The sequence below is a fragment of the Mycetomoellerius zeteki genome, unplaced genomic scaffold (assembly GCF_001594055.1).
Source record: "Mycetomoellerius zeteki isolate Tzet28-1 unplaced genomic scaffold, Tzet1.0 scaffold94, whole genome shotgun sequence".
NCBI lineage: Eukaryota > Metazoa > Arthropoda > Insecta > Hymenoptera > Formicidae > Mycetomoellerius > Mycetomoellerius zeteki.
In genome coordinates this window covers 937356-952262 of record NW_017257979.1, presented here as the reverse complement: position 1 = coordinate 952262, position 14907 = coordinate 937356, and the positions used below count along the sequence as shown (strand labels likewise).

Genomic DNA, 14907 nt, shown 5'->3' with positions numbered 1-14907 from the left:
TATATATATATATATATATATAGTGCGACAATTTTTTATTTAGTTGAAAAAAATTTTTTTAATTGAAAATTTTTAAAACTACATTGAGAGAAAAGTTTTCGATATTATAGGGATTATAATTACATGTTGTCATAATTATGGTTATTACTGTTATAATGTTATTAATAATTATATGCGTAGTTCTATTAATACATATGTATTATAATTGACACCGAAAATGACTATAATATGACAAATTATAATTATTATTAATGTATTACAATAAAAATGGATGCAATTATTATAATTTAACTATAATTTGTAGTCATTCTTTATGCCAACTACATTATATATTTGTTGATAGAACTACATACAGCTATTATTAGAGAGGAGAAGATGGTATTATGGCACTCCAGTTACATTTTACACAATAACTTGGTAAATAATCAATATTTAAGTTCAAAACTTGACAATTACATTCGTTAAAATGTTGTTGAATCGATTCTGGACTCAAAGTTACGAAATATTTTTTACTTAGGATACTATTAATAAAAATATGACGACATTGCATAATGACTCGAAGAAAAAAAATGGCCTTTTAATGTGGCCTTCCATAAAAATAGCCTTAAAATATAGTTTTGTTTAGAAAACAGTATTTGGTTATAAAATTAACAAAAAAGTAAAACATTTTAGAATGTATCAAATAAATGTATGTACATTCACATAACTTCTGCATATAAGCTGCTCAGTACTAAAAAATCTCACTACTACAAATAATATACTATACGTAATATAAACTATACATTAATAGTAGAGCTACAAACGATTATCAAATAATTATTTTGATACGAAAACCAAAAAAGAGGTCGTGAATAATAAATACGCATAGAGGGCCACATTAGCAAAATCCCATGTTATTATTTAAATTTGCATACCTCAAAGTATATACAGTCAAATAAAATGTTAAATAGCAAACAATACACTCAAATATACACATATTCGTGTGATAATACGCTCAAGTTAAAGAAAAATGAGGAAATAGGTGTAATTAAATGTTAAAATGTACCTTAGAAACGTTTCGAAATACTTGAAAGTAAAAATACGTTATAATAAGTGCTGGATATTAAGTATTGACATATTATGTGTTATGATGTAACGGCGAGCTACTGAACAAATAATTCCATAGGTAATCAATAGGATTCGCTAATAGCGGAGGGGGATCACAATATCTGCATTGGCCATAATACCACCTTCTCCTCTATTTAGGTTATAGCACTAATAATCATAATAATGGTAACATGTAATAGTCACAAATAGCAAAAGCTTTTCTCTTAGTGTGTAATAACAAAAAGTTTACTAAATCCTAAAAATCCGTAAGTTCCTTTAGCAAAAACACAAAAACGTGTTCCTGTTATGAATTCATCAATATAAAATTTTTATCTATTTTATCTTGTTCCTTGTAAATTTTATTTGTTTTTACCGCGTAAATTATTCAATCTTTCTCGGTTTACATAAACGATGTTTACGGTTGAAGAATTTATTTCATTACATGAAACTCTGAAATTGAAATAAATGCGTTCGATTAGGTTCAATTTGTAAACTTCGCAAATCTGTCGAGTTCGACGGCATACGCACGAAGCGAACGAAAACGTCCGGTGACCCAGGTATTCGACTTTTGCGTGCTCTTATTGCATGGATTATTTATAGTTTTACTAAAAACGTACTCTTCGCCACGATTACCATAGGCTACTCCCATACGTATGGTCACCACCAAGTACACGGCTCCATTTCTATAATTAAACTGCATGCGCGTGCGGTCATTTACGATAAAGTTCGTGAAAAGTGAACGAGTACTTATGTCAATAACTCCAAGACAATGGAAGCGAACGAGGGCAAACATAAAATGCAAAACAATATTATGCTGCATAGAGTGGCGGCGACTAACTTTAATTGGCGTCTTGAAAAGAAGTGTGCGAGAAGCGCACTTTATTCTTCCGGCAATTATGGTACGACATTCTCATGGCGGTAGATAAGAATCTCTGCAGCAATTTAATAACGCACGAACCATATCGAAATTTTTGACGTTATTATTCGCGCGTGCGTATACAAAACGGCTGGTGAGCGTGCACAATTAGGTTCGCACCCGCAGATGGCGAACACGTGCCCAATTTGAAGACGAGGGAGAAAAGGCACCAGGCATTTATGCAGCTGAATGCATTTGATACGTCATATTAGAATAACAACGCGGCGCAGCGCGTGATGCAATTGCCTAGAGAGCACGATCGGCTCCTCCATGGGATTCGATTATTCGCGCAAGTTTGTCAGCTGGATTTATCGGGTCATAATTTCGCTTCCTGTAAATTTGCACGACATTACACGAGGATTTTTTTTTCTTTGAAATCTGTATAATACTAGAACCACCGATAGTATCTCTCTATAACTGCTGAAGATGCCAATTTAGTAATTTCCTATCTTTGCTTACGGTTAGCACAAAGTTATTTCGGTATTATTTATGTCGTTAGAATTATTTGTATTATATTCACATATTTTCAATTCTGTACTGTATATCTAAATCTAATATAAGAAAGAAAAAGAAATAAAATGATCAGCAAAGTCAAAATGGCATCGGCGTTTTTTGTTGATAATAATCCGTCGCGTTTATATAAAAATTCCTATATGGTGGTATAAAGCTTGTGCGGAACTTCAATTAAAACACACACGTTACCTTAATTGCCATAGAATTCATTTAGTTAAATTCGCAATTAATTAAATAGCGCTAGATTACAATTCTGTATTGATTAAACGCCAAATTGGCATTGTACGGTACAAAACAATATTCGATATAGCTCTCCGGAGTTAATTACTCCGCAATTAATGCCACAGCGGCTTTTAATAACATCTTTGAGATACGGACGATATGGGGGAGAAGTGGTGCTTGCGATGATTTAACGGCTGTGCGTAACGGTGCAATTAGGTGGCTGCATCTTAAGAACGCGTCTGGCCATTCCGCGCTCTTACATTCCTATTATCTCTCATCTCGGCTCGGCAAAGTCCAGACACACGGCAGACGCAATTTCTTTCTCTCTCCGAGTAATCGTTGGAAATTACGCCGTGGGTCTAACATGGTGGGATTGGCGTAAAACGGAGCTCGAGAATTATTTGCGTCGCTTATCCACGGACACCTTCAAGATTGCGCAATTATAGTGGAATTTAAGCGTGCGACAAGCTACGTGATCTCATTCATTGAAATAAATTGTAACGGCATGAGGGAATTTCCATTTTGTAAAACATTGTTTTTTTCTCTGTGTGAGAAACTATATATCAACTGAATTTTCTGTATTCATAGAAGACATTTTAAAACGTCCTATACCGCATAAAAACCTGCAGCGCAACGTTGCTACAACGTTACTGCACTGAAAAAAATTTTGTTCATTTTTGGTCCAATGAATGAACGTTAATCAAAGTCCGACTTAATGTAGTTAATTCATTGATACAATAACTGGATTCATTTATACAACTATATATTCATTCTTGCAATGAATTCTAGAAATAGTTTTATAATCTAAATTATTATGAGAATTCATTGGATTAACAATAATAAGATTGAAAGACCGCTAATGTTAAACATAATGCTTTAAATTAAGAAGCGCCATAACGGTCAGAACTTTAAGATGTTGAACTATTGTAAATTCATTTAAATGAATTAATTTCAGAAATGATAATTGCGTGCCGATATGGTTGTCGGACTTTCAACGCAATCAAATCTGAAAATATTAATAATCCTCCCAAATTTCCCAACTTATTATCATTGGATTAATTTTCATTATTTTTTCATAATTCAATGAATATTTTATTGTATTTACGTACAGTTTTGGTTCAGTGTGCAATATTGCTGGAATGATCTGTATTATATATAGGCGTGATAAATATATTTTAATTATAAATTAAATGTTCAACCTCTATTTATATCTTAAAATGCAAGGTATACGTTTTATCTCAATTATGATGGTGAACTTGTAATAATGTATATTCATGTAACTATTGTTTTGCGAGCATTAAAGGGCAGGCTATCAAAACGGCGCTCCATTGTTTTGTTGCGCCCATGATAAATATTTGCTTAAATTAAATTTAATAATTTAATAATACTTTCACATCATCTCATTAATTATAATTTTGGGAAAAGAACGAACAAGATAATGACTTTATTATTAGTTACGCATTAACCATGCTGAAAATTGTTATAAAATATCGTGAAAGAAAGCTATAGGAAACCCCCAGAACGCCCCACAACTAATTTTGAACAGTATGCCGTAATAAATTAATGAGCATTGAAGTGGTATGCAAAATTGGATTGATATTTCTCGAAGAAATGTCAACGTCGCTAGCAATGGACGATTAATTAATTTTACAGAAAAATACGATCTAAAAGTATTAGTATTGAAAAACCTTTTTTAGGTATCTCGATATTCTCGTTCAGAAGAAATTTTATTTCAAAAAATATTCTTCAGCGTAAGAATGTTCAATGGTTTTGTGAGACAGATATATACAAGCGTCAGACCAAAAAGATCGGATTGAATTGTTTTGACAACCTTTTTGACGTTCCAAAATGTAACTCGCACAGCATCGTTTCGCCCTACGTTTGTATGCGTCTGTTGCATTATTGATGCGGCACGATAAGGCAGAATCTACTTAGCGCTGAACTAGATAGTGAACAAAATGTACGAGCAACAGCGCCGATGTGATACAAGCGAGAGAGAGAGAGAGAGAGAGAGAGAGAGAGAGAGAGAGAGAGAGAGAATGCACTCACTGTTGTCTGCGGGAAAGGACTCCGGTACACGAGGTAATCACAGATGATCCGTGGCCCGTCTTTACGCGAGGAGGACCAATGCAGCACTGACAGTTCCACCGTCCCTCTCTGATTCATCCTGTAACTCCCTCTCCGTCCTTCTCCCTCCCGGCTAGCATGAAGAGAGTAAGAAAGCAACGGTGAGTAAATGAGAAGGGTTCATGAACCCGAGAGGGAACGTTGGAGGGAGGAAGTGTCAGGTGAACGTGGTGCGTCCTGCTAGAAATGACGACGTTCGGACAGGTCGGATCGCGTGGTCCCTCCGCCGGATGATATCCTTTGGCACTTCAAAGATATAATAAAGTTTCTTTATGATAAAGTGATTTATCGACATGGATCATCTGGAGATGATAGACTAGTTGGTCATGTTTGATAAATGGAGATCTTAATAAGTATTTTGTAGAGAAAGTGTATTAACAAAAGACAACAATCAGTAGACAATATTGTGTAGAATTAGTATTAGTATTATATGTATTATATAAAATTATCATTTTTGCAGATTAAAATAAGATACATTAAAAAAATAAATTTTATTTAAACAAGATGCACCATTAATTGTTTATCCTAACGTGATATTAAATTATGTACACCATGTTTGTTAAAAAATTTGGCGTTTTTAAGAATGAATTCTTGTTTAAAACTGATTTGTATTTCCCACAAGGTTCATTTTAAAAGAGTTAAAATTCCCAGAACAAATTTTTTGAACCACCGAATAGTCCTTTTGCTAACAGAGGCCTCCAAAGGCCGATATAATGTTTCTACCTGCCTCAGCTGCACTGTGTCCTAGTTTTCGCAATTCATATAAGAAAAATATGCGCAATCCTTTCACGGAAAACATATTGTTTTCTCTTGTGAAAAAAATTAACAATCAAAAACAATCCGTTTATCAAAGAAAATTAAACATAAAAATAAATTATTAATAGCAACTGCAAATATACTTTCTATCAAGTTTACTAATTGCAATCAATCGTCAATTAGTCAAATTTCGTGTAGTGCAGTCTCATATATATATATATATATATATATAGAGAGAGAGAGAGAGAGAGAGAGATCCTTTTTTACGTTGATTGCAGTTTGATGAGTATATACAGTGCTTCAGATATTTCGTCGCGATCTATATTATGCTGGCAAAACACAGTCATTCAATCATGATAGGGGAAAGAAGATGACATTACACTCAGAGAAAAAGACAGTGATAGCAACTATACAGTAACAATATAAGTTTTATAAGTAAAATTAATATACATATATATATATATATATAATTGAAGAAATTATTTTACAGTTGTAATAGCTATACAAAATAGTTTACTCAATTACTCAGCAAACAAACTTACGTTATTTGTCATCATTTTAACGTCAAAAGTATCTTAAATAAAACTTATACACTTAGTTATGATCTTTACAATTATTATCACAAAATTTTTTTCTGAGTGGACGCCTGTGAATGCACGAAATTTCAATATTCTGAATTAATTGTACTGTGACGCAGTGAAAATTAGTAAAATTATTGTGTTAAGAAAATTAATTGCTTAAGATAAAGTTTTGAATCAGCATATTGTGAATGGCACGTTGTAATGTTTCAATTTATCTAACTATACACAACTTGTCTTGCGAAACTGCATAGACTACAGTTTTTTCCTAAGTGATATTTATCTAGCATTCATGCATTTGCATTTGTGACATTTCATATAACGATTAAATATGTACCACTTGTTTTTGTTATCTCCACAAAATGGAAAGCTAAATTTCGTCGAGTAGCGTGATCAGTATGTATATAGTTATATTTACTGGTGTCCAGAACCGTAATCGATTTTGTCCAACCTATATAGGCCGTAGTGGCGCAGCTCACACTCCTACGAGCAAGTCATTATCGAATGCGTCTGATCGCTTATGATAATGGCGTTTCAATATTCAGTAGATGAGTAAGCGGCCGAGTCATCGAGTAGCTTCTATTTCTAATTCCTCGTTCGTATACCTACCACTGTTGTGCCTGAGGGCCAATATCGAGGACAATAATATTATTGCTTTCATCTCTAGACAGTAGATACCACCTAGGCACGTGAACGAGCGCAAGTCTGATCGCCCGATAAAGTCATTTCTGCGTTGAAAACAATTTATTCGATATTGCAAGAACGACGTAGGCCAGACGTCTCTGACGGATCGAAGATTAACTCTTCTCCCTTTACCCCCTTCCCGTCTCACGTTTAATTCCTCGTTGCGGTCTTCAGAGCTGGGATATCCTTCATTAGAAATAAGGTCGCAAACTACGGGGCAATATATATATCTCGTGCATACGCGAGGAGGAGGGAGGGCCTAACCGCGAGATCTGCAGATGGTGCGGCGTCTCGATTCTGCCTAAACGGAGACCTCGGGTACTACCGTAAGCTCCCGCTGCACAGAAGCACATTAATTCTATTCCCTTTAATTAACGGTTCCGTGCTACGCCAGCTTAGAGACCTTTTCGAGAATAACGCGCGAGTTCCGCTTTCGCATGACATTCATGCTGCAACCGTTCACCGTGACACTTCTGCATTATGCGATGATTGTTTGGCGAGGTTTCGATTTCATGCTTCTATTGATATCAACAAGGAAAAAATTGTTTGTCAAAGCGTCTATCGAAATCTAATTTAGCTTTTGAATTAACGCAAAGATTAAACGCCTCGTTGGACCGTAAAGCAAATGGTAATTGATTATTTAAATGTAGAATTAGATTTACAAAGTAGTTTTAGAGCTTATTAATCTTTCAGCAGTCGTTGCAAATAGATGAATTAATAGCAATCCAATGAAACTTGTATCCACCGAAATTCACTTGTACACTTCTCGCATGTGCCAAAGAGGAGAATAAATTTCTATTAATGCAAAAGCTGAAAAGACCATCTCATGATTACAACATTTTTGCTTTCAAAACCGCTCGTTCCCTTTTGCTCAAATACGCTTTGTGCGAACGAACTTTCTCGTAAAGTAAACCTCCCGATCCTTTCGGAGAATCGAGACGGGAGAGACAAAACCGCGGCAAAAGTTTTCTGGAAAAAGGTGTAATTTAACTCTTTCGTATAGCGAGTGCATGAATTATCAATGGGAATACAGGAAACTTGGCGAATTTATTTTAAAAGAGACAGGCGAATTCGACTTCTCACCAGACAATTTTGCTCTCAAAACGGTTTCTGATAAAATTTATTTATTAATCTTAACTCTCTGGAGTTGAGCTAATAATAGTTATTGACAATGGGTATGTAAAACCCATTTAATTTAAGTTAATTAAAAAGCATTAATTAATTTCAAGGAACCAAAATGACATAACTCGTATAAAAATAGATACCGAGTATATTTTAATAAGAATAAAGAAAATTATTTGACTGATGAATTATTCGACATTTTTGACAAAGAAAATTATAATTGAGTGAGTTCAATAGACCCACCGTCACACACAGTTGTATGTGCGCAGAGAGTTAATTAATTTCGAATCTTCTCTCGCAAAAGTATATCACGAGATGCGCGAAGCGAATCACGGTTATTTTCACTTCGTTTCTTGTTTATAATATAGGTAAATGTTATATCTTTCGTAGGTGGTAGGAAACGTGTGACTCATTTCTTTTTGTTCACCGTTACATAAATGTTACATCATGCTTCCTTCAAGGTATATGAGAGCGATCTTTTCTATTCTGATTCGCACGGCACATTATTTCCATTGCACTACTATGAATATAATATAATGAATATAAAAAAAACATGTAAAAAATAAATATATGAACAGAAAATAATATTATAGAAAAATGATATTATAGAAAATAATAAATATAAAAAAATATGTAGAAAAAATTGGGATTCATTATAATAGACTGATTGAAAATATGTAATACAAACGGGAAAAAGAGAATTATCATGAAAGAGCAAAAATCGCAGAATAAGTTTAACGAAGAGATCATTTATTTATTCTCTATATTAATCATGAAATTTCTAAAATCAATTCACACAACATCGAAAATTATTTAAATTTTTTATTTATTTAAAATCTTCCTGATACAAAATGTCTTCTTTCCATTACGTATTTTATGTATATTTGTTTGGATTGATACATATATATTTTGCGTATATTGTTTGGGTTGATATACATATATTTTGTGTCTAAGCATAAAAATTGTTTTCTCGATGTTTCTTTCTCTAAATATAAATTAAACATGTATTTTACATTGCGTGCATCGACTACATTAATTTAATTTGATATAAAAAATTAATAATAAATTAATTTGTAATAGTGGAAGCGAATAAACTTTGGCTTTCACTGGTTGCTACACCGCAATTGATTCGATACCTTCGAACTACCCCCATTCGACGTGCCAATAATGGCTCGCGAGTGGTCCAATTTCGGCAGTTTCGGCCGCTAGTTCAAGCCAAGTCGATCGACAAAGGTTTCGAGGCACTCCGTGCTTCGACTTCGTTTGGTCGAGATCGAATAACGGGCGACGTGACTGCCAAGATTGCTTCTCCTCGCGAGATGAAAACTGGAGAAATAGGGATAAGCGCGTGTCGTAGCTCGTGCGAATGAAATCCGTAAAGGCGTAAAGAAATTCAAATTGCTTTTATCGACGACATCATACGGCCCGAAATGCTTATCGTGAACCGATTTTCGATTTTGCCGGTTTCGAAAACGTGCGAAACGTGACACGATGGAGAGAGATGACGTTCGTCTCCAAAATAACATGGCTATAGCATGCCTCGAAGCAAATAAATCTAAGCTGTTCCCAGTTCTTCCTGCCTCTTTTATTTATATATCTAAATGAGATCACGAAACATTTATACCTAACTAAACTATGAATTTTACATGAATCTACATCTCATCAATTTATTTAACAAAATATTTTAGAGATTATTTAATTACGAAGCATATAAATTGACCTATAAATTTTATAAAATCTGCTCTTTGTGTTTTTTTTTTATTAAACAGAACTAATCTATTTTTAATACATGCATGGCAAAACGTTATTCATCTTTATCGCACAAGAAGAATGTCTTGCGTTTCTTCACGGTTCTTCATCATGAATTCAGATGGCGGTACCTGGAGATGTCTGATCTAATACATCTTTTGCTATTTGCTCTTACATTAGTAATGACTGTTTATTTTTGCCGGTAAATATTACGTAAGTAATTAAAAAGGAAATAATTTTTTTATTATTTTTATTTTACCGTTTTTGACACATATTTGGCACAGAAAGTTTTATAAATTATTATAGTTAATGATCTATTCTATTCCATTCGAAAATATTAAAGACTGTGTGTAAAAAATAAAAACTGAAAAAGGTACTATTGTTAATATCTTCACCTTTTTATTATTAATTTTGTTATTAATATCTTTTTTATATTTTATTTATTAACGTTCTGTATTAATACGTATCTATCTGACAACAATTTCTTCGCAATCAATAACGCTGTCATTTAACGTTTACATTTTATAAAAGTGTTATTTTGTTACTTAATCATGTTGCGTCTAACACCTCACGTCGAATGTAAGGGTTGAAATTCTTTCAAAACTCGACAACTTCGTTGGAAGGTTGAAATGATGATGGCTATCGCGAGGAGTGAATCGTATTTCACAGATTTAGGTCAACACGCGGTACATATCGAGTTGCTCTTTTACCAGATTCTAATGTCGTCGAGGCGGCATAGTACGTGATCGTCGAAACAGGTCGGGAATTATAGTTTCCATTACCTCGCGGCTCAACGACGGATAGAAATTAACAGGCTGCTGCGCGGATGTAAACGTAAGTTAACCAATTATATGGCCGTGACCGACTGTGTTCAGGGAAAATGGTTTTAAGCACGTTCTCGGTTTTTTTCAGCATTCTCCGAAAGCTTCTAATGCAGAAAATACTTGCGCACCGTGTGTCGGTCGTAAATTCGTTATCAAGCTCGATTGTCTACCCGTTTATCAGAATATTAAACATTGTTTGCTTGAACACTTTGTTTCATGAAACAACAAGGAGGTATTACGGGAAACATAAATAGATATTATAAATTTTAAATTATACGCGAAACTTAATAACGTTAAAGAATTTTCTGTGAAAAGAGGTTCATCGGCAATAAATATAATAATTCAGAAGATTAATTATGCAATTGCGCACTGTGAAAACGAATACAATGCTTCTAAAGCAGTTTTATTATTTAGTTCTTAAACATGGAACGCTGTTTTTTTAAGGAAATTTACAAAGAAATTCCTACAAGCATTGTGTCGAGACATAATGGAGCATGACCGAGCATAATTGTGTAATTTAATTGGCCGCAAACACGAATCCTTATACAAATAATAGAGCGATACTATAATATAATAATAGAATATTCCTGCTACTAATATTTATTATAAAAATATTCTATATTCTAATATAATATATAATAGATATTATAAACAGATATTATAAATAGATATTAATCACATGTTAGTTTTCTTTGAAATTATTATTAGATAAACTATAAACTGAGCCATAAAAATCTTATGGGGATTTCTAAATATAAATACAAAATTAACTTTCTTTTTCTGCACGTTCTCAGTTTCTAATTTAAATTATCACGTTTCTCGGAATGGCAATAGATATATTTATCTTGATTAAAATTTGTTACACAGATTGAGATGGCTTCTAAAGCACAAAGTTCTGTGACGCGTGGAATTCGGGAACTTTGTGCGAGAAGCGGTGCATCTATTTCGGTTTCCGCTGTAAATTCCATCTCTCTCTCTCTCTCTCTCTCTCTCTCTCTCACAGATTCCCTACTTTTCATTCTTTCACAACCGCGATTCTTTTCTCTTCCATTTCAATTTGTTCCGCTTTTTAACAGATCCGTCTCTTTCTCCTCGTTTGTTCCTTCGTTTACGCCATTTTTCGTTAGTTCCATGTCTGTGGAGTCGAGATTGGCCGTCTTAATCAGATTTTATTCGCCTAAAAGGATGGATGGGATAAGGGGAAATAATTAATGTGCATAAGGTAGGATCTTTTCCCAAGATAGTCTTTCTAATTATCCGGCGCCCTTTCCGACTTCGCGTTTATCACACCCGGCTTTTTGGTAGATGATTATCGTTTCTCGATTTCCTAAGTATTCGCCCTTCTCGTCGCACACGCAGAAAATAGTACAGCTGCGAGTAAAATCGTTAATTACAGTGAGAAAACTTTCGTGGAGATAGGTAAATTGATTCTGAAGTGTTTGCCACTTAACTGCTCTCTACTTCACAAAACATTTGATGCATATTTTAACATAACTATTATATGTAATATAATTTTTATGTTACGAGAATCTCTAAAATACTTATAAGGCTATAAGAGTTTCGTTTTTGTTAATAAAATTCGTTTATTACACAAAGAAAGACTTAAATTTGTTTTTAACTCTGGGAATAATCATCTGAGGTGATTTTTATGTCCTAACAGAGAGAAAATGAATCTTAGTTACAGTAGTTTCCTTTACTAAGAGTCCATTTCTATATTTCTTCTATTTTTCCTTTTATCTTTTTAAGAAAATATAAATTTTTATATACATACATAAAAATGATTTCAAATACTTACATATAAATTGTAAAACAATCAATATTATACAATATATATTTAATAATAATGACTTAAAATTGAAGTATAAAAATTACCTCACGTAATCGTTATGCAACAAAAAACTAGCTACTATTCTTAATAAAGGATTTTTAAAATTATTGAAATATGAGTAAACGTGAGCTTTCACTCAAATGTCATTACGTTTCTCATGCTTATCGGATCGGAATTATATTTTTCTAATTACGATTTTCGAGAATCAGAAGAAGATCCTGAACAATTTTGTATGAAGCAGAAAATTCGTAATGCTAGGGAAACCTTCGTACCCGTGTAATATCGTTTGATCAGCTCGCTATAGATGAATGCGGCAACGCGCGCTTATATCCATAAAATTGCGATTTGAGATGGAAAATGTACGATGCATTGAAGATAAACGAATCACGGAAAATGAACGGGATTTGTCGCCGTCGAAGGCAATGAATTTTATTAACTCGATGTTGAGATGCATGCGACCTACGTTTCTCCGCCGTAAATATTTGCGAATCGCGAGCTGCAAAGCGGGTCCGAGAGGGAAAATTGCAGTTGTTTGATAGCTGGCATACCACGGAAGCCTTTGTGTTGTGCGGCTCCATCGGGATTACATTCTTGCGTTTATAACGCGCTGCTTTTCGAAATTACTAGTTATAAAACGAATGGAAGGTCGCAGTTACATAACAACGCCTCTATAATAAAAAAGATTTAAGTTATCCGCTCTTTTTCGCGAATCAACTCCTTAACTGCGAATGCGCCGCATATCGTCTAGCAAAAATTGAGACATTTGCGGTTAAAGAAAATAAAAATTTTAGCGAGTGATAGATTAAGGGATTTTTCTAATTACAAAAATGACAATGCTCTTCAATAATTAATATGGAAATAATAAATCTTTATATTAGCGGTGGATTTTTGTTTCGCTTGTTTCAATAAATCTCAACACAAAAAGAACGATTTTGTTGAAGTAAAAGAAAGTCGCCGATGCTGACATAGAGATCTCCTAAAAAGACATTCTCTTATTTCTCGCAAATTAAGAATTGCACTTTATTAATAAATACAATCTGTTTTAATATTCTTTTCGTATCTAGCTAAAATAAAATTAACTTTTAAATACTTCAGCAAAACCGTTCTTTCCGTCCAAAAAAGTTTTCTCTCAATAAGAAATGAATAATCTGGCATTGTGTGCAATTAAATAACAGTACCGACGTCTCGTCAAGCTCTTTATATTATTCGAAAATTCGGTTTTTTGAATTCAGCGAACTTTTTGGAGCGTCATGTGATACCGATGATAACGCTTATAACGAATTCTGCGGTCATCGAGCGTATCTGTTCACCGCTCCGATGCTCCCAAACATGTTTTGAAATTACTGACAACGGATTCGAGATTCTTCCTGAGCTTTCAGCCGAGAAAATTACAGCCAACGAAACACCGAGCGGCTTTTTGTATTCGCGTTGCGATATTTCGTTTCATCGCGCTCGCTCTTCACGAGGCCACGCCGCGGTTGTTTGCAACGTGCGCGTATTTGCGCCCGCGAGCACGAAAACAAGGGAATTATTCGCGGAAAACGGCTTATTTAACGTTGACCTGCCGAAAGCGCGACCCGTTGGCTTCATAAGATTAGCTCGTTGCAATTTAATTTCCTTTAAGCGATAAGAATTTTTTACACACGCAAATATCCGATGTATCGTATTATCAAAGCTATGATAATTATACGGAGCACATCTGCGTAAACTCCGCGCGAGTAACATGCAGTTAGGTATAGATTATATATTTATCTCTCAGAAGTCAGGACATGGAAATGCGTTCGTTGATGCGACCACGAATATTTGAACCCGACCCACGCCCACTCGAAATAGTTTGATCTATTCAGACGGTCCGAAGGAGACTCAGATAGGGCGGGCCGCCCCTTTATTCAGAAGTCAGAACTATTGGAAAACTGCTCGAACCTAATTGAGTATTCGATTTGGTCTCCGATCGACAAATCGGCAGTTCGCATTTGCAAACGCGCGAGCTCCGCTGTGCATATCCGCGCCATCGATTAATCGAGTTATTAACTTCACTCGGGGAAAGAAATGACGATGCATCGCACGAAGGTACCAAGGATTTTGCTGTACAGGGTAACCACCGGGATGTCCTTTTCACCGCAGATATTTTGTCCGGTGCATTCGCGTATCTTCGGAACCGATATTTTCTCGATAAAGTATTGAGGTACTGTACTCTTTCAAACCAGTCTTCGCTTAAACTATTTTCAATTTGGGTGATATTGGTTCTATTCTCTTTATTACTGCTGAATTTCATAAATATGTACGTTGTATTAAAAATAGATTTTTAAAATACACCACACAGGATAGACAGTTAGTAATGGGATCAATTCGTATTTAAATCAAATGAGATAAATATTCGAATATATAAAATAGAATAGGAATTGTTAAATAAGTAAATAGTATAAAGAGTCCTTAAATTTTTAATTGAATTTTTGTTTGAGGAAAGCGTGAAAAAACTTGAAGAATTTTTTCATTCTAGCT

The 14907-nt window shown here is 34.2% G+C and overlaps 1 protein-coding gene across 1 annotated transcript in view; it reads right to left on the bottom strand.

Moving 5' to 3' along the window:
* Nucleotides 1-4890, bottom strand: part of LOC108730625 (uncharacterized) — a 35651-nt gene extending 30761 nt beyond the window's left edge. The window contains exon 1 of the mRNA XM_018460429.1: nt 4787-4890. The gene's annotated coding sequence lies outside the window, so the exon portion shown is untranslated. The remainder of the gene's footprint in view (nt 1-4786) is intronic.
* Nucleotides 4891-14907: the final 10017 nt, after the last annotated feature.